The 18,653-nt window shown below is 39.6% G+C and overlaps 1 protein-coding gene across 19 annotated transcripts in view; it reads left to right on the top strand.

The window, feature by feature from the left end:
- The window catches only part of FHIT (fragile histidine triad diadenosine triphosphatase), a 1,470,392-nt gene that overhangs the window by 762,931 nt on the left and 688,808 nt on the right, over nucleotides 1-18,653 (top strand). The gene's annotated exons all lie outside the window — the stretch shown is intronic.

Here is an 18,653-nt window from a genome sequence, read left to right on the forward strand (position 1 = left end):
AAGGGAATTATGGACCAAGGATGTTGGATGCAGGGGACCGAGTGAAATTTATTGGTAATTTAATTTTAATCATGTGGTTAAGAAAGGAAAAGCGAAGGAAAAAGTTATTCAGGAAAACCAAGACTGAGAAAAGGGAGCAGTCTTACTTCAGAATAGTTGATGATTATCGCTGACCTGAAACTCACTGCCCTTGAAACTATTGGCTTAATCTCAAAGGATGAAAACTTCTGGAAGTGACAGAAAGAGCTGTTTGATTAGCAGAGTACATCAGAACCTTTTATGGATGTAATCCTACAATGTTCAGTAAAAGCTTCGCGTCATCCAATAGTTAGTGACTATTATCTAAACTTGATGGAGATAAGTGCAGGAAGCAGAAACATAAAAAATAGCAGATGAGATTTACAAAAATATGGTGAGGAGCAAAGTACACTGATTAGGGAGATAATGATGTAAAAGAATAAAATGCAATCTTTTTAGTTAATGTGATTTGTAAAAATAACAGCAAGCAGGCAGCTTGAGGGAAGGGCGGAAAAACCACAAACTAGGCCTGTAAGCCACAAGAAACCAGAGCAAAATGAGGTTCACTCTGTAAAACTCAAGTTTACCCATAAATAAGATACACCAAATAAGAAGTGTGCTATATTTGGAACCTGTGAGGTGGAAATCAGAAATAGGTTTCTATATTAAACTTCTCTTGCTCTTCCTTTCTGAGCAAGAAGAAAGCTAACATTTGTTTAGAAAATGGCTTCTGTGTTTCAGCCATGGTGCCAAGGGCTAATAACTGGCAATTATGAAAAAAAAAAATCAGCTTTAGACACCTCAGTAAACTGGTTCGTCTCTGTTGTAGTCACTGGGATGAGGCAGTATCATTATATCCTCTAGCTCTGCAGAGCAGCTGGGGACCCCTCTGTTTCTACTGCAAGCCTGAAGGTGAGGGTGGCTCAGCTGCTCACGTGTCTCACGTCGACACCCAGGATGGAGGCTTCATGGTTGAACCTCTGAAGCATGTTCTTCTCATGGTGGTCGGAAACTCCCAGAGGGACAGGGCGGGAACTTCTTAAGGCATAGGCTTAGAGCTGCTGCACTGTCTTCCATTCGGGGCCCATGTAGGTCACATGACCAAGTCCACCATCAAAGCCCAGAGAGGTATGTTTCTCCCATGGATGTCAGGGAAAGGAAGGGAATGCTTGTTCAACAGTAACCTCACTTACTTTCTCACTTAGCCTCTTGGTGTCTAGGCTTCCACACCTATACATGGGTGTCATGATTATTACCTTAGAGAGTGGTTGTGGGGACCATGTGTCTAAAATCACATCTAAATGTTCTCAACAGAGAAACCTTTTTATTCTCTGTTCTTTACCTTCTCATCCTCCTCCATAGCACGTCTGGTTTGTAAGTTCTGTCCTGCCCTCCCCAGCTCCCTGAAGAGTGTTATCAGAGCGTGTCCATCACAGTGTGATACACATCAGTCGGGCAGGTATGGGTTAAATTTGCTGACTGGAGATGCTCTTGTCCGGGCATTGCTTGTTCTCTCTGCCAGTCTATCTGAAAAAGCCAACTGGAACCTTCACTCCTCTCGTTTCCCCATCCCCTGTAGGATCTCAAGTTGTTGCATCTCCTGACTCCCTACCTCCTTCCTGCTTGTGTTTCTTTGAATTTTATCTGCATATTCAGCCCCTTCTCTTCTCTGAGACTCTATTTATACACAATTTTATAAGTTCCAATATTGATTGGAATATACCCAACTTTAAGGCTTTTATTTTTTTCCAATTCTCTGACAATGATGGGTGAAAGAAATCAGTGAAAGTTTTTTAAAGCTCTTAAAGATATTTATAAAAATTTTAACTGATTTTATTTCAGTTTTATTTGTTATAAATTAGAACCAACAAGAATTTTTAGGAATGCTGTGTCCCCAATGTTTGTCAGAAAATAAAGTTGTGTCACTGAGATATTTTCAGCTGCAGGAGGAAAAATTAGATTTTCGACTATTAACCTTTGGGGCAAATGGGCTAACTGAAAATTGTCAAGCATATCCAATCACTTCATTCTTTGCCTTCATTACAGAAGAATTCCAGTGACATTCCAGTGGGTATTTTCTTTTCTTTTGGTTTATTTAGTTATTTATTTTTGGCTGTACCCCTCAAATTTTTTAAAGGGGAAGGTAATTTATTTTTTTAAATAAATTTATTTATTTTATTTATTTATTTTTGGCTACATTGGGTCTTCGTTGCTGCGTGCAGGCTTTCTCTAGTTGTGGCGAGCGGAGGCTACTCTTCGTTGCAGTGCGTGGGCTTCTCATTACAGTGGCTTCTGTTGTTGTGGAGCGTGGGCTCTAGGCACATGGGCTTCAGTAGTTGTGTCTGGTGGGCTCTAGAGCACAGGCTCAGTAGTTGTGGCACATGGGCTTAGTTGCTCCACGGCATGTGGGATCTTCCTGGACCAGGGCTCGAACCCATGTCCCCTGCATTGGCAGGCAGATCCTTAACCACTTCACCACCAGGGAAGCCCTCCAGTGGGTATTTTCTTTGGGTGGCTTTTGATGAGCTGAATGACAGTAAATCTGCCTCCCTCCTCCCATGGGAAAATTGTAATTGTCCAGAAGAAGATCTGATTTCAGTAATGGCGCCTATGTCCCAAGGGGAATTACTCATTAAGAGTAACCCCAGACACACAGGGGCATCTTTGCTTCAATTTGATTTTTGCTAAGTTGAAGCTTGCCTATTACATTCACCCCTTTCACTTTCTTCCCTGTCTGCCCTCCCTTCTGCTTCCAAGTTTCCATTTTAACCACTTCTCAATCTTTTTCATTGTTTATCATAACATTTAGTAGTCAGTCTTCAGGGAGGCAAGGATAAGCAAGTGATACTGTTAACGTTCTCCAAGAGTTTATAAGCTGAATGGAGACTCAAAACATGCTCTGATGAAGTTACTATGCAAGCCCTCAGTCAAGATCATCTTGGTGGTTCACTAAGGGAATTTAGAAAGTGGGGCTTGAAGACCTTCGTAAGCTTTCAATCCAGATTGACAGGGAAACTGGTCCTGTTACCAATACTCTAGGTAATAATTACAGTAGTCACCATTTATTGGATTCCTTTTCACATAATCCTCACAATAAATGTTATCTTCCCCAATAATCAGATAGGAAACTGAGGCCCAGAGACATTAAAAAAATATTATGAGGCCATTGCAATTAACTGACAGAGCTGAGATTTGAAATTTACATGTGTGGGCTTTAAGAGTCCATTGGAGCTGATGCTAGTTCCATTGCCTTTTTAAAGATCTACTTGTAAATACTTAGAGATTTTGAAATAGGTATTTGATAAATCAGGAAAAAGGACAGACCGGTAGTAATAAGAGCCTAAATTCCATTGGGAATAGAAAACAGGGCTTAAATGTGAACTGTGTTTGTTAAAAGCCAACAGGACTTGGCCAATCATTGGTTCTAATCATGGAAAGGGGAGAGGGTGAGTCTCCCAGGGATGCTTGCAGACAAAATGTTGGGCAAATTGAGCTGTCATGAACAAGACAGCCCAGTTAGGAGGAGGACCTACTTTGAGCAAGAAGCAGTTGGGGCAATAACAAGGTAGATTTGGACCCATCTAATAAGGAGTTTAGTGCCCACATGGAGGTGACCATCAAGCAATGGGAAAACTAGGACATGGACTTAAGAGGAAGAATGGTCCAGGGATCTAGATATAGCTACATATAGGTGCTTATTAAAGTGATTCAACTAGACGTGATTACTCTGGAGAGTGTTGAGATAGAAGAAAAACAACATACATTTAGGTAGGTAAAGACAATGGAGTTAGAGAAGAAGATTGTGGAAGGCAGAGGAAAACTGGGTAAGTGGTATGTTAGATTTCTTTTTTTTTTTTAATCTTTATTAGAGTATAGTTGCTTTACAATGTTGTGTTAGTTTCTGCTGTATAGAATGCGTTGAATGTTGCTGTATAACAAAGTGAATCAGCTATATGTATACATATATCCCCATATCCCTCCCTCTTGTGTCTCCTTCCCACCCTCCCTATCCCACCCCTCTAGGTGGTCACAAATCACCAAGCTGATCTCCCTGTGCTATGCGGCTGCTTCCCACTAGCTATCTATTTTACACTTCCCAGTGTATATATGTCAATGCTACTTTCTCACTTTGTCCCAGCTTCCCCTTGCCCATGTCCTCAAGTCCATTCTCTACATCTGCATCTTTATTCCTGTCCTGCCCCTAGGTTCATTAGAAACTTTTTTTTTTTTTTAGATTCCATATATATGTGTTCCATATATGTTTGTTTTTCTCTTTCTGACTTACTTCATTCTGTATGACAGACTCTGGGTCCATCCACCTCACTACAAATAACTCAAATTCATTTCCTTTTATGGCTGAGCAATATTCTGTTGTATATTTGTGCCAGATCTTCTTTATCCATTCATCTGTCGATGGACACTTAGGTTGCTTCCATGTCCTGGCTATTGTAAATAGAGCTGCAGTGAACATTGTGGTACATGACTCTTTTTGAATTATGGTTTTCTCAGGGTATATTCCCAGTAGTGGGATTGCTGGGTTGTATGGTAGTTCTATTTTTAGTTTTTTAAGGAACCTCCATACCATTCTCCATAGTGGCTATATCAATTTACATTCCCACCAACAGCACAAGAGGGTTCCTATTCTCAACACCCTCTCCAGCATTTCTTGTTTGTAGATTTTTTGATGATGGCCATTCTGACCTGTGTGAGGTGATACCTCATTGTGGTTTTGATTTGCATTTCTCTAATGATTAGTGATGTTGAGCATCCTTTCATGTGTTTGTTGGCAATCTGTATACCTTCCTTGGATAAATGTCTACTTAGGTCTTCTGCCCGTTTTTGGATTGGGTTGTTTTTTTTGTTACTGAGCTACATGAGCTGCTTGTAAATTTTGGAGATTAATCCTTGGTCACTTGCTTCATTTGCAAATATTTTCTCCCATTCTGAGGGTTGTCTTTTCGTCTTGTTTATGGTTTCCTTTGCTGGGCAAAAACTTTGAAGTTTCATTAGGTCCCATTTGTTTATTTTTGTTTTTATTTCCATTTCTCTAGGAGGTGGGTCAAAAAGGATCTTGCTTTGATTTATGTCATACAGTGTTCTGCCTATGTTTTCCTCTAAGAGTTTTATACTGTCTGGCCTTACATTTAGGTCTTTAATCCATTTTGGATTTATTTTTGTGTATGGTGTTAGGGAGTGTTCTAATTTCATTCTTTTACGTGTAGCTGTCCAGTTTTCCCAGCACCATTTATTGAAGAGGCTGTCTTTTCTCCACTGTACATTCTTACCTCCTTTATCAAAAATAATGTGACCATATGTACATGGGTTTATCTCTGGGCTTTCTATTCTGTTCCATTGATCTGTATTTCTGTTTTTGTGCCAGTACCATGCTGTCTTGATTACTGTAGCTTTGTAGTACAGTCTGAAGTCAGGGAGCCTGATTCCTCTGTTTTTCTTTCTCAAGATTGCTTTGGCTATTCAGGGTCTTTTGTGTTTCCATAAAAAGTGTGAAATTTTTTGTTCTAGCTCTGTGAAAAATGCCATTGGTAGTCTGAGGGATTGCATTGAATCTGTAGATCACTTTCGGTACTATAGGCATTTTCACAATGTTGATTCTTCTAATCCAAGAACATGGTATATCTCTCCATCTGTTTCTATTGTCTTTAATTTCTTTCATCAGTGTCTTATAGTTTTCTGCATACAGGTCTTTTGTCTCCTTAGGTAGGTCTATCCCTAGGTATTTCAATCTTTTTGTTGCATTGGTAAATGGGAGTGTTTCCTTAATTTTTCTTTCAGATTTTTCATCATTAGTTTATAGGGATACAAGAGATTTCTGTTAATTAATTTTGTATCCTGCTACTCTACCGAATTCATTGATTAGCTCTAGTAGTTTTCTGGTGGCATCTTTAGGATTCTCTATGTGTAGTATAAAGTTATCTGCAAACAGTGACAGTTTTACCTCTTCTTTTCCAATTTGGATTCCTTTTATTTTTCTTCTCTGATTGCTGCTAAAACTTCCAAAACTATGTTGAATAATAGTGGTGAGAGTGGGCAACCTTGTCTTGTCCCTGATCTTAGAGGAAATGGTTTCAGTTTTTCACCATTGAGAATGATGTAGGCTGTGGGTTTGTCATATATAGCCTTTATATGTTGAGGTAGGTTCCCCCTATGCCTAGTTTCTGGAGAGTTTTTATCATAAATGGGTGTTGAATGTTGTCAAAAGCTTTTTCTGCATCTATTGAGATTATCATATGGTTTTTATCCTTCAGTTTGTTAATATGGTGTATCACATTGATTTACGTATATTGAAGAATCCTTGCACTCGTGGGGGAAACCCCACTTGATCATGGAGTATGATCCTTTTAATGTGCTGTTGGATTCTGTTTGCTAGTATTTTGTTGAGGTTTTTGCATCTATGTTCATCGGTGGTAGTGGCCTGTAGTTTTCTTATTTTGTGTGACATCTTTGTCTGGTTTTGGTTTCAGGGTGATTGTGTCCTCGTAGAATGAGTTTAGCAGTGTTCCTCCCTCTGCTATATTTTGGAAGAGTTTGAGAAGGATAGGTGTTAGCTCTTCTCTAAATGTTTGATAGAATTCTCCTGTGAAGCCATCTGGTTCTGGGCTTTTGTTTGTTGGAGGATTTTTAATCACATTCTCAATTTCAGTGCTTGTGATTGGTCTGTTTATATTTTCTATTTCTTCCTGGTTCAGTTTCGGAAGGTTGTGTATTTCTAATAATTTGTTCATTTGTTCCAGGTTGTCCATTTTATTGGTATATAGTTGCTTGTAGTAATTTGTCATGATCCTTTGCATTTCTACAGTGTCTGTTGTTACTTCTCCTTTTTCATTTCTAATTCTGTTGGTTTGAGTCTTCTCCCTTTTTTTCTTGATGAGTCTGGCTAATGGTTTATCAGTTTTGTTTATATTCTCAAAGAACCAGCTTTAATTTTATTGATCTTTGCTATTGTTTCCTTCATTTCTTTTTCATTTACTTCTGATCTGATCTTTGGGGTTTTTTTTTGTTGTTGTTCTTCTTTCTCTAATTGCTTTAGGTGTACGGTTAGGTTGTTTATTTGAGGTGTTTCTTGTTTCTTGAGGTAGGATTGTATTGCTATAAACTTCCCTCTTAGAACTGCTTTTGCTGCATCCCATAAGTTTTGGATTGTCGTATTTTCATTGTCATTTGTTTCTAGGTATTTTTTGATTCCCTCTTTCTTTCTTCAGTGATCTCTTGGTTATTTAGTAGCATATTTGTTTAGCCTCCATGGTTTATATGTTTTACAGTTTTTTTCTTGTAATTGATATCTAGTCTCATAGTGTTGTGGTCGGAAAAGATACGTGATATGATTTCAGATTTCTTACATTTACCAAGGCTTGATTTGTGACCCAGGATATGATCTATTCTGGAGAATGTTCCATGAGCCCTTGAGAAGAAAGTGTATTCTGTTTTTTTTGGATGGAATGTCCTATAAATATCAATTAAGTCCATCTTGTCTAATGTGTCATTTAAAGCTTGCGTTTCCTGATTTATTTTCATTTTGAATGATCTGTTCATTGGTGATAATAGGGTGTTAAAGTCCTCTACTATTACTGTGTTACTGTCGATTTTCCCTTTTATGGCTGTTGCATTTGCCTTAGGTATTGAGGTGCTTCTATGTTGGGTGCATAAATGTTTACAATTGTTGTATCTTCTTTTTAGATTGATCCCTTGATCATTATGTAGTGTCATTCTTTGTCTCTTGTAATAGTCTTTATTTTAACGTCTATTTTGTCTGATATGAGAATTGCTATTCCAGCTTTCTTTTGATTTCCATTTGCATGGAATATCTTTTTCCATCCCCTCACTTTCAGTCTGTATGTGTCCCTAGGTCTGAAGTGGGTCTCTTGTAGACAACATATATATGGGTCTTGTTTTTGTATCCATCCAGCCAGTCTGTATCTTTTGGTTGGAGTATTTAATCAATTTACATTTAAGGTAGTTATGCTCCTTAAATGTTATTAATGGTAGTTATTAAGGTAGTATGCTCCTATTACCATTTTCTTAATTTTGGGGGGTTTCTTATTGTAGGTCTTTTCCTTCTGTTGTGTTTCCTGCCTAGAGAAGTTCCTTTAGCATTTGTTTTAAAGCTGGTTTGGTAGTGCTGATTTCTCTTAGGTTTTCCTTGTCTGTGAAGTTTTTAATTTCTTTGTTCAATCTGAATGAGATCCTTGCTGGGGAGAGTAATCTTGGTTGTAGGTTTTTCCCTTTCATCACTTTAAATGTGTCCTGTCACTCCTTTCTGGCTTGCAGAGCTTCTGCTGAACGATCAGCTGTTAACCTTATGGGGATTCCCTTGTATGTTATTTGTTGCTTTTCCCTTGCTGCTGTTAATATTTTTTCTTTGTATTTAATTTTTGATAGTTTGATGAATGTGTCTTGGCTTGTTTCTTCCTGGATTTATCCTGTATGGGACTCTCTGTGCTTCCTGGACTTGATTGACTATTTCCTTTCCCATGTTAGGGAAGTTTTCAACTGTAATCTCTTGAAATATTTTCTCAGTCCCTTTCTTTTTCTCTTCTTCTACCACCCCTATGATTTGAATGTGGGTGCATTTAATGTTGTCCCAGATGTCTCTGAATCCGTCCTCAATTCTTTTCATTCTTTTTTTCTTTATTATGCTCTACCGTACTTATTTCCACTATTTTATGTTCCAGGTCATTTATCCATTCTTCTGCTTCAGTTATTCTGCTATTGATTCCTTCTAGAAAATTTTTAATTTCATTTACTGTGTTGTTCATCATTGTTTGTTTGCTCTTTAGTTCTTCTAGTTCCTTGTTAAATGTTTCTTGTATTTTCTCCATTCTACTTCCAAGATTTTGGATCATCTTTACTATCATTACTCTCAATTCTTTTTCAGGTCGACTGCCTATTTCCTCTTCATTTGTTTGGTCTGGTGTGTTTTTACCTTACTCCTTCATCTGCTGTGTGTTTCTCTGTCTTCTCATGTTGCTTAACTTACTGTGTTTGGGGCCTCCTTTTCTCAGGCTGCAGGTTCGTAGTTCCCATTGTTTCTGGTGTCTGCCCCCAGTGGGTGAGGTTGGTTCAGTGGCTTGTGGAGGGGAGTGGTGCCTGTGATCTGGTGGGTGGGGCTGGATCTTGTGTCTCTGGTGGGCAGGGCCATGTCCAGTGGTGTGTTCTGGGGTGTCTGTGAACTTACTATGATTTTAAGCAGCCTCTCTGCTAGTGGGTTGTGTTGTGTTCCTGTCTTACTACTTGTTTGGCATGGGGTGTTCAGCACTGGAGCTTGCTGGCTGTTGGGTGGAGCTGGTCTTAGTGTTGAGATGGAGATCTCTGGGAGAGCTCTTGCCAGTTGATATTACATGGTGCCGGGAGGTCTCTGGTGGTCCAGTGTCCTGAGCTTGGTTTTCCCACCTCAGAGTCTCAGACCTGACACCAGGCTGGACCACCAAAACCCTGTCAGCCACACGGCTCAGAGAAAAAGGGAGAAAAAAAGAAAGAAAAAAAATCATTAACATAAAAAAATGATTTTTTTAAAAAAGAGAGCAACCAATAAACAAATCCACCAATGATAACAAGTGCTAAAAACTAAACTAGGATAAACATAAGTATCAGAATCACATCAGTTGCAGACAGCAAACCCCAGGTCTGCAGTTGCACCTGAAGTCACCGCCTCAATTTTGGGACGATTTGTTGTCTATTCAGGTATTCCACAGATGTAGGTTACATCATTTTGATTGTTGGGATTTATTCTGTTGCTTCTCATGCTGCAAGGAGAATTTTCCCTTTCTGTTCTTTGTTTGCACAGCTCCTGGGGTTCAGCTTTGGTTTTGGCCCCACCTCTGTGTGTAGGTCGCCCTCAGGCATCTGTTCCATGCCTGGACAGGAGGGGGTTAAAACAGCGGCTGATGAGGGGGCTCTGGCTCACTCAGGCGGGGATGGGGGTGGGGGTGGGGGTCGGGAGGGAGGGCTACGGATGCAGGGCGAGCCTGCGGCGGCAGAGGCTGGCGTGATGTTGCAACAGCCTGAGGCACGCTGTGTGTTCCCCTGGGGAAATTGTCCTTGGATCACAGGACTCTGACAGTGGCGGGCTGCACAGCCTCCTGGGAGGGTAGGTGTGGATTGTGACCTATGCTTGCACACAGGCTTCTTGGTGGCTGCAGCAGCAGCCTTAGCGTTTCATGCCCGTCTCTGGTGTCTGTGCTGATAGCCGTGGCTCACGCCCGTCTCTGGAGCTTCTTTAGGCGGTGCTCTGAATCCCCTCTCCTCACGCACCCCGAAACAATGTTCTCTTGCCTCTTAGGCAGTTCCAGACTTTTTCCGGGACTCCCTCCCAGCTAGCTGTGATGCACTAGCCCCCTTCAGGCTGTGTTCATGCAGCCAACCCCAGTCCTCTCCCTGGGATCCGACCGAAGCCTGAGCCTCAGCTCCCAGCCCCGCCCGCCCCAGCGGGTGAGCAGACAAGCCTCTCGGGCTGGTGAGTGCTGGTCAGCACCGATCCTCTGTGCAGGAGTGTCTCCGCTTTGCCCTCCACACCCCTGTTGCTGCGCTCTCCTCCGTGGCTCCGAAGCTTCCCCATCTGCCACCCGCAGTCTCCACCCGCGAAGGGGCTTCTACTGTGTGGAAACCTTTCCTCCTTCACAGCTCCCTCCCACTGGTGCAGGTCCCATCCCTATCCTTTTGTCTCTGTTTATTCTTTTTTCTTTTGCCTTACCCAGGTATGTGGGGAGTTTCTCGCCTTTTGGGAGGTCTGATGTCTTCTGCCAGCGTTCAGTAGGTGTTCTGTAGGAGTTGTTCCACGTGTAGATGTATTTCTGGTGTATCTGTGGGGAGGAAGGTGATCTCCGTGTCTTACTCTTCTGCCATCTTGACAGTCCCCTGGTATGTTAAATTTCTATGACTGTGTAACAACTTAGTGGCTTAAAAGAACCCAAATTCAGTATTTCATAATTTTCATGGGCTGGAATCTGGCATCTATTACCTGGTTTCCCTGTTAAGGGTCCCTCAAGGCTGAAATCAAGGTGTCATCTCTCTGTGTTCTTATCTGGAGACTTTACTAAGGAAAGATCCACTTCCCAAATCCCACCTGTTGGCATAATTTATTTTCTTGCAGTTGTAAGGTTGATGTCTCCATTATCTTGTTAGCTATTGGACAGCGGCCATTCTTAGCTCCTAGAATACTCTCTCAGGCCTTTGCCACATGGCCTTCTTATTAAGCCCTCTCAAGACATGGATGCTTACTTTTTTCATGGGTTTCAGCTGAATTTCTTTTAGGTTTTGTACTTCTTATGTCTAGAAGGGCCCAGTCTCTTAAGAGCTTACCTGGTTAGGCCAGGTCAACCCAACACAACCTCCCCTTTGATTAACTCAAAATCACCTGATTTGGGGGGTCTTAATTACATCTGCAAAATCCCTCTTTGTCCTATTACATAACCTCATTACAGGAGTGGACAACATCATATCAGAGTCCTGCCCATGCTTAAGAGGAAGGAATTATATGGGTTATATACACCAGAGGTGGGTATCTTGGGGACCGTCTTAGAAATGTCCTTACTGTCGTGGTAGAGAGCACAGTCTAGCAAAGCAATTTCATTTCTGACAGACTACTGAATACCAAGAGATGTAGGTTTGAGGAAGAAAGTCCCTTGCTTCTACAAGTCAACATTCTAGTGACAGTGACAGAGCCTAGAATGGTGAATAGTTTTTAATATTCTAGAGAGATGAGAGGATGCTGACTGATTAAAAAGGGATGTTACATTTAGGTGTCAGGCTCTTTGTAGTTCTCTGAGCTGAATGGTGAGGGCTAGGGTCAGGTTGAGTGGCAGGGGAATGAATGATCACGAGCAAGTAATATGTGCATGCGTGTAAGAGTCTTAAAAAGCTTATCAATAAAGGGAAGGAGAAAGGGGATTTTTATAGGGGGTTAACAGAGTAGAGAACCGTTTATCACTTCTAATTTTTAGAATGGTCGAGACTTCAGAATGTTTGTAGCAGTAGGGAAAGAATCGGTGGAATGGGGAAAATGAACATGGTGTTTTCCCTCCCCACATAAATTCTACCAGTACTTCAGGTGACTTCAGAGTGACAGAGATCTTCCCTTCTCTTAATAGTATTCTCTTATTTAACAAACAGTTACATGGCACTTATTGTGCACTAGGTCTTATTTTTAAGCACTTGGCAAGTACTAACTTATATGAAACATGCATAAATGGTGCAAGGTCAGTGAGCTTCTAAGTAGTAGAGTCAGGATTGAAACCCAGGAAGTTTGGCTCTGGAGCGCATGCTGTTAACCACTGCACTATCTCTAGCAGGCTTTTCTGCATGGTTCTCTTGTCCATTACTTGTGAGGGACCTTGTGACACCCCTCGCATTGTTACTCTTCTACCGGAAAGCTTTCTGCATGCTATGTATCGAGGCCCCAGCCAGATGGTAAGCTCCTGGAAGGCACAGAACAGGGCTCCACACTGCCCTTCCTTCTTCATGGCATCTTAAATGTAATAGATGCCACTAAATATGTATTGATTTGATTTAAGCTAGGATCCTATCATTTACTTTACTTCCTTATTTCCTTTCATCTCTATTGATTATAAAATTAATGGGGTGGTGTGTAATTTGGATTTAACTACTTAGCCTGTAAATGTGATTTTATGACTTTCAATATCATGATAAATCTGTGATCTCTTTGAGGAGTTTCTTGCTTATAAAATAGATTTCACCTAATTAAAAAAGGGAACGAGTGTATCATAGTTCTGAGAACCATTATCAGTAAGGGAAAAGAGACGATTGCCTGTTGGCTTCTTGGATTGTGTTTTATTCTCCAAATGATGGAGACACGGAGTGGGAGGGCACTGTGGACTTGAGTCAATGTTACTAACATTGGAGAGGAAGATCATTTAACTTTGGCAGAAGTCTTATCATTATTTTACCCCCTTGCTGATATTTTCTTTGCTGTTTATCAAGAACTAAACAACATAGTTGCTTTTCTATTAGTGCCAGTCACTATTTATAATTGAGCTTAATGACCATTTCTGTCTTCAAGATCAGCCGTGTATTCAAACCCACTGCAGGATAACATTTTCCATCCCCTGGTGAGTTGTGACCATCTGCTTTTTTATCCGTGTGTTTCTCCCACACAGGTAGGGAAATCCAAGGAAGGTTACCCATCCTTGGCCACTTGCATTTGAGAAAGTCCCTTAATTTGTCCCTTGCCTATTACAAAAGTATTTGCTGTGATGTTAGGAGTTACAGGGAAGATAGGATTAAAATTACTTTTTGATTTATTTATGAATGCAAAAGGTGATTACTGATGAAAACTTCTGAGCCTGGGAATCAGTTATGTTTGGTTTGATCACCTAGATGCACTACAGATAAAGAAAGCAAACCTCTACTTGAAATGACACTCCTCAGGCGGATTGGATTTTACAGCATATTTTTTCCTTCAGAATGCTACATAAGAAGTTACTCCACTGTGTTCCTCTTCAAAGTACTTGTACATGAAGTAAGCATCAAGGTATTTATCCCCTGCTGACTCCGTAGCTGCATTTGATCAACAACAAAGAGAAGGAGGCAGATTTCATTTTATTTTTCTCTCGTGTTTGGTGCGTGTTTGTGCATGAGTGTTGTGTGTGTGCATATGCACAAGTGTGAGCAAGTGTGTAAATGTGAATGCGTCAAAGAACTAGAGATTGTGACTGATTTGAAACCAAAGCTTTTAGGATTTGGAAGTTTAAAGATAATGAGATAAACGGTGTAGTGAGGAGTTTCTCACTTTAGCTTTGAAAACTCTTCAAAAAACACTTCTTGTTTGCCTAATTCTCTTTGTATGATACTATTTCTCTGCCTGCATCTAAAAGCTCTGAGATTCCCACAAGTTCATTTTCTAATAATCTCAAGACATGGTTTCCAATATCACTGAGTCTCCCCGCCACCCCACCCCCGGCATGTTCTGTGTTGAGAGGCGGTATGGTGTAATGATTAAGATCACTGTCCCTCTGTTGAAATCTTGTCTTACCACTGTGTGGCTTTGGGTAAGTGCTTTCAATTCTCTGAGCTTCAATGTCTCATCAGTAAAATGGTGACGCACAATAGTAGTTACCCTTCAAAGGGCTATTACTGGATTAAAGGAGTTAGTGTTTTCCAAGTGTTTGGAATAGACACCTGGTACACAAATGGTTCCTCCCAAGTGTTTGCTCTAACTTCTGTAGTTATTGTAGTACAATTAAAATCTAGAGTAAAATCAGGGAGGAGTACAATATAAATTGCTACATAGTCAGTTTTTTTAGTAGCTATTTTGCTTTTTGGAACGAATGAGGAGAAAAGGATGGGGGAAATGATTTTATGGTGATACTAGGAAAATTACACTTAAGGAAGTAGATATTTGCTTATAAGAAGTTAATGTAGGCTTTATTCTCACCCCACCCATGGATATCCACATAAGTGTGGATTTCAGTATACTAATGGTCAGCTACATTACTTAGCTGCACTAGGTCTGGCAGGAGGAAGTAGGGGTAACTAGCTCTAATAACTTTTGTTTACTATTTGCAGCATTGCCCTAAAGCACTGAGAACTATGTTAAACCTTAAGTTAAAGCACATAAAAAAGCAAGAAACTTGCATCTAATCTTTAAGGGATTATCAGGCAGAAACACGTTCCTAAACACCTAGATTAGGCTCTTCTGGTAACACATCATTTTTATGAAGTTCATAATATTTCATAAATCAGAGAAAAGCACTGATTTTCATGTTTTCTTTGGGTGATCACATAAAGCATACGTTAGACAGTCTGATGAGAGAGAGTTGGCTCTATTCCTCATGCTCTGTGTTTGGTTGGATGTATTGGTTGTGTTTTGTGTCATGGGCAGAAAAAAGTGCTAAAAGTTTCATCTTAAGGGAATTTATTGGCTTAGATCATTGGACAATCTGATCATAGTGTGGGCTTTAGGGTTGGTTGATGCGGCAGCTCTGTGAAGTCACCACGAACCTGAGTTTTCTGTCTCTGCTCTGCCACGGACAGTGTTTGCTTCATCTCATAGTGACTTGTCATAATCCTGGTATGCCTGCTAGGGGTAATTGAGGCCGCATGTTCCCTTGTGTATGTCCAGAGAGATGAGAGCTTCTGTTAACACATTCTATTCAATTCTAGTCTTTCTCCTTTATAGTAAAATTAAGGCATTATAATGACTTTAAAGTTATGACACTACTTGAAGAGTGTAGGTGAATTATTTAATGGTAGATTTCATTTCCAGAGATGAAAGAGGGCATTACAAAATATTTGTGTTAAATCGGGGTGGATCTACTAGGGTTGAGAGCTCTAAGGTAGAGTCTTGGAAGCCACGTTGAGGAATTTGGATTGCATCATTAGGACAATGGAAAGCCATGGAAAAAGTTTAGTATGTGGAATCCCATGATAGGATTTTCATGATAAAAAGATCACCAAGGCTACTGTGTGGGGAAAAGATTAGATGGGGAGTCTGGTATGTCTGAGAAACCTCACTCTTTTTCTCCATTATGAAATGAAAGCCATTTTTATGTCTAACACCTCACCAGGGAAAGGCATGCCAGTTTCAATCTTAGTTACTGCAACTGTCTTTTAAGTTGCCCTTGAGTTTATGCAAATCACAATTGATCATCCTTCAACAATAGCAACAGCAACAAAAAATAGAATGTTGTAAAGAACAAAAATTGATTCTTTTAGGTATTTAAAATGTGATAAGATATGAGAAGAGCTTCAAAAACCTTAGAATAGTTTATGAAAGGGAGCAGCTTTAAAGGATGTGTTCTGTTTCAGGACATGCAGATATTTTATCTGAATACTGCTTGATCCCAAGCATTACAGCGCTGGCTATGGAATTGATTCTTCTGCAAAACTGCACAGAGTTAACGAATCTATTGCTTGTTCTCTCTTCACATGTCAGGCTTCTATACGTACATCTTTGGAGAATTTCTACACTACTAGTGTTAGAACTTTGGGACATATGATAAAGAATGAGAAGTACTTGAACACTGAAAACTGGAGTTGTATTTGGGTAGTTAAGTCAAAGAAAAATGATATTACATTCATATAAGCAAGGATAGCTAGGTTAAGGTTTTAATGGGCAAAATTGAAAATTGGTCAGAAATTTTAAAATGCAGACACTTTTTAGATATCAAAATGTGCCATCACCTTGCCTGAGAACTCTCCAGCAAATCGTGTTAGCTCAGCCTTTCAAATGGGTCTCTATTCTCTTCTCTTACTGCCACTACCTTGCTCCAGGCTGCAAGCACTTTGCCCATGAAGTTTTTCCACAGCCTCTGAAGTAGTCTGTCTGCTTCCCCTGAGAGTTTTCACACCGTGGGGAATAAAAGTTGTGCTTTCCCAGTTCTCGGAGAGGGGGGCAATTTAACAGAATGCCCTCTGTTTCTAGTTATTCGACCTTAATATTTTCTTAAATATTTGATGTTAGCTCCCAAACAAGCAAAGCCTAGAAAATTGATATTAATGGGGAAAAAACTGGAGAAATTTAAGTTTAAAAACTTAATTTTGGGAGACTGTGCCTGGTATTTTATTATAATAATGCTCCAATAGTAATAAATAGCATAATATATCTATAGTGATAAGTAGAATATCTAATATAAAGTAAATAAAATGATTCTTTGTTACCTATATCTGTATCATGATTTTCTCCTAAGTTGAAATTTTTTAGTTCACAGGGTGAAATTTAATAAATATGTCACGATTTAATAGTTGTGCAGAAATGATTAAAATTTGTGGATCTCACCATCTGAAACTATCTGAAAACATCTGTGCTCCTGGAATTGAACCCACTTATACTAAAATGTTTATTGATTGAACTAAACTTCATTCAGTCAATAAGCGAGTGACTGTATGAGCTGGAAGCAGCCTTTTCTAGGATGGGATTCAGAATCCAGAGAGGGAATGAGGTTAGATACAGTAAATCAGTGAAACCAGACTGAACCTAGCAGCTAAAGAGTTGAAGTGGAGCAAAACAGAATGTGGAGTTAAAGCAGCCAAAGTCAAAAGCCGATAGATGGCGGCGGTAGAGACAAATGGGTCCCAAACCACTGAGCAATATTTTTTAAATGCCAATGAAGAAAAGCAGTTTTTCTAGCCATCTCATCAAAACTGTCTTCGGTCAAAGCTTTATTCTCCCTTCGGAAAAAAAAAAAAAAACAGAAGAAGACTGGGGAGACAGAGAGAAATCATAGTTCTTTATGGAGGTAATTGTGATGACAGGAGAGCAGGAAATAGAAGAGAGAAAGTTACAGCTTCCAAAGCAAGAGGCACAAGGAAGAGATACGATGGTAACAAAATGTGAGGTGCAGGGATTAGCCCTGACAGGCACAGGAGGGCATGCATGGTAAGGCAAGTTGGAAACAGGAATGTTTTAAAGCACGTGTTCCCCTAAACAGCCTTTCAGTGTGTGCTTGACCATAAGCACATTCAGATGCAACCAGTATCCCTGGTGTGGGGGGAGGGGGGAAAAAGTAAAACACACATGACAGACCAGTAATTAAACCACTTAAATGCTAAGATCCTCCATAAAGTTTTAAAAAAAGTCAACCAGATGAAGTGGTCATTGGATGTACATGGACAAGTTACAGAAGAGGAAAATCCAAATGACCAATAAAAGGGAAGAATTAAACTCAGAGAATTGCTAAGTAAAATAACAAGTTTTTTCACCCATGGTTTAGACAAAAGTTAAAAATATGTAACATCCCATGTTGGTTAGAATGCAGAAATACGTTGTCAGTTTGGCCGTATCATTTTAAATTAAAAATACACCTTGCCTTTGACATAATAGTCTTGTCTTTATGAATCTATTCCTACACACACACACACACACACACACTCACATTCACACACACACACGGATATATATATTATTCATTACAGCATTGTCCATAGTAGCAAAAATTTGAAACAAAGTGAATTTTGATCACTAGGAGATGAGTTGAATAGACTATGGTGTGTCTATACTATGGATTATTATAAGATTAAAAATGAGAATGTATATTTGATGTGGAGGATTGCATACGGTATGTTGTAAAATTAGCAAAGCAAGTTATAGGTAATACGTAAAGCATGATGCCCTTTTTTTGGTTAAAACAAACAAAACAAAGCCTTCATATTTGTGATTGTGGGTATATAGTTAGACATGATAAAAGGTGTTCAATTAGACATATCAGACTGAAAATTAACATTGAAAGTGGTATGGAGATAAGCATAAGAAATAAGAGGAAAAAAAAAGATACAGAATTCTCTAAACCACTTGATCCCAAACATTTAGGTATGTACCTTTCTGAGGATTATAAGGGAAGTACAGTAGACCTGTAGTGGGGTTGTGGATGGTTTTAATTAGCTTCTGTTACTTATTTTGTTTTATTTTTATTTTTGTTTATTAAAATGGGCATGAATTCTTTATTTAAAAACTAAGGGAAAGTATGTAGATGATATTATGTCCATTTTATCAATAAGGAAACTGAACCTAGCTAATAGCAGTACCTTTCCTAAGGTTCCAGATAGTACAACAGTGGAACTGTGATTAGAGCCCCAGGTTTCACCAAAATGACAGAAATTTACAGACTAATATGAAAAGACAATTAAAAGTAAGAAATTTGAGAAGGAAGGAACTTTTAGCAAGA

The sequence above is a fragment of the Mesoplodon bidens genome (genome assembly GCF_964165515.1).
Source record: "Mesoplodon bidens genome assembly, chromosome: 10".
Taxonomy (NCBI): Eukaryota; Metazoa; Chordata; class Mammalia; order Artiodactyla; family Ziphiidae; genus Mesoplodon; species Mesoplodon bidens.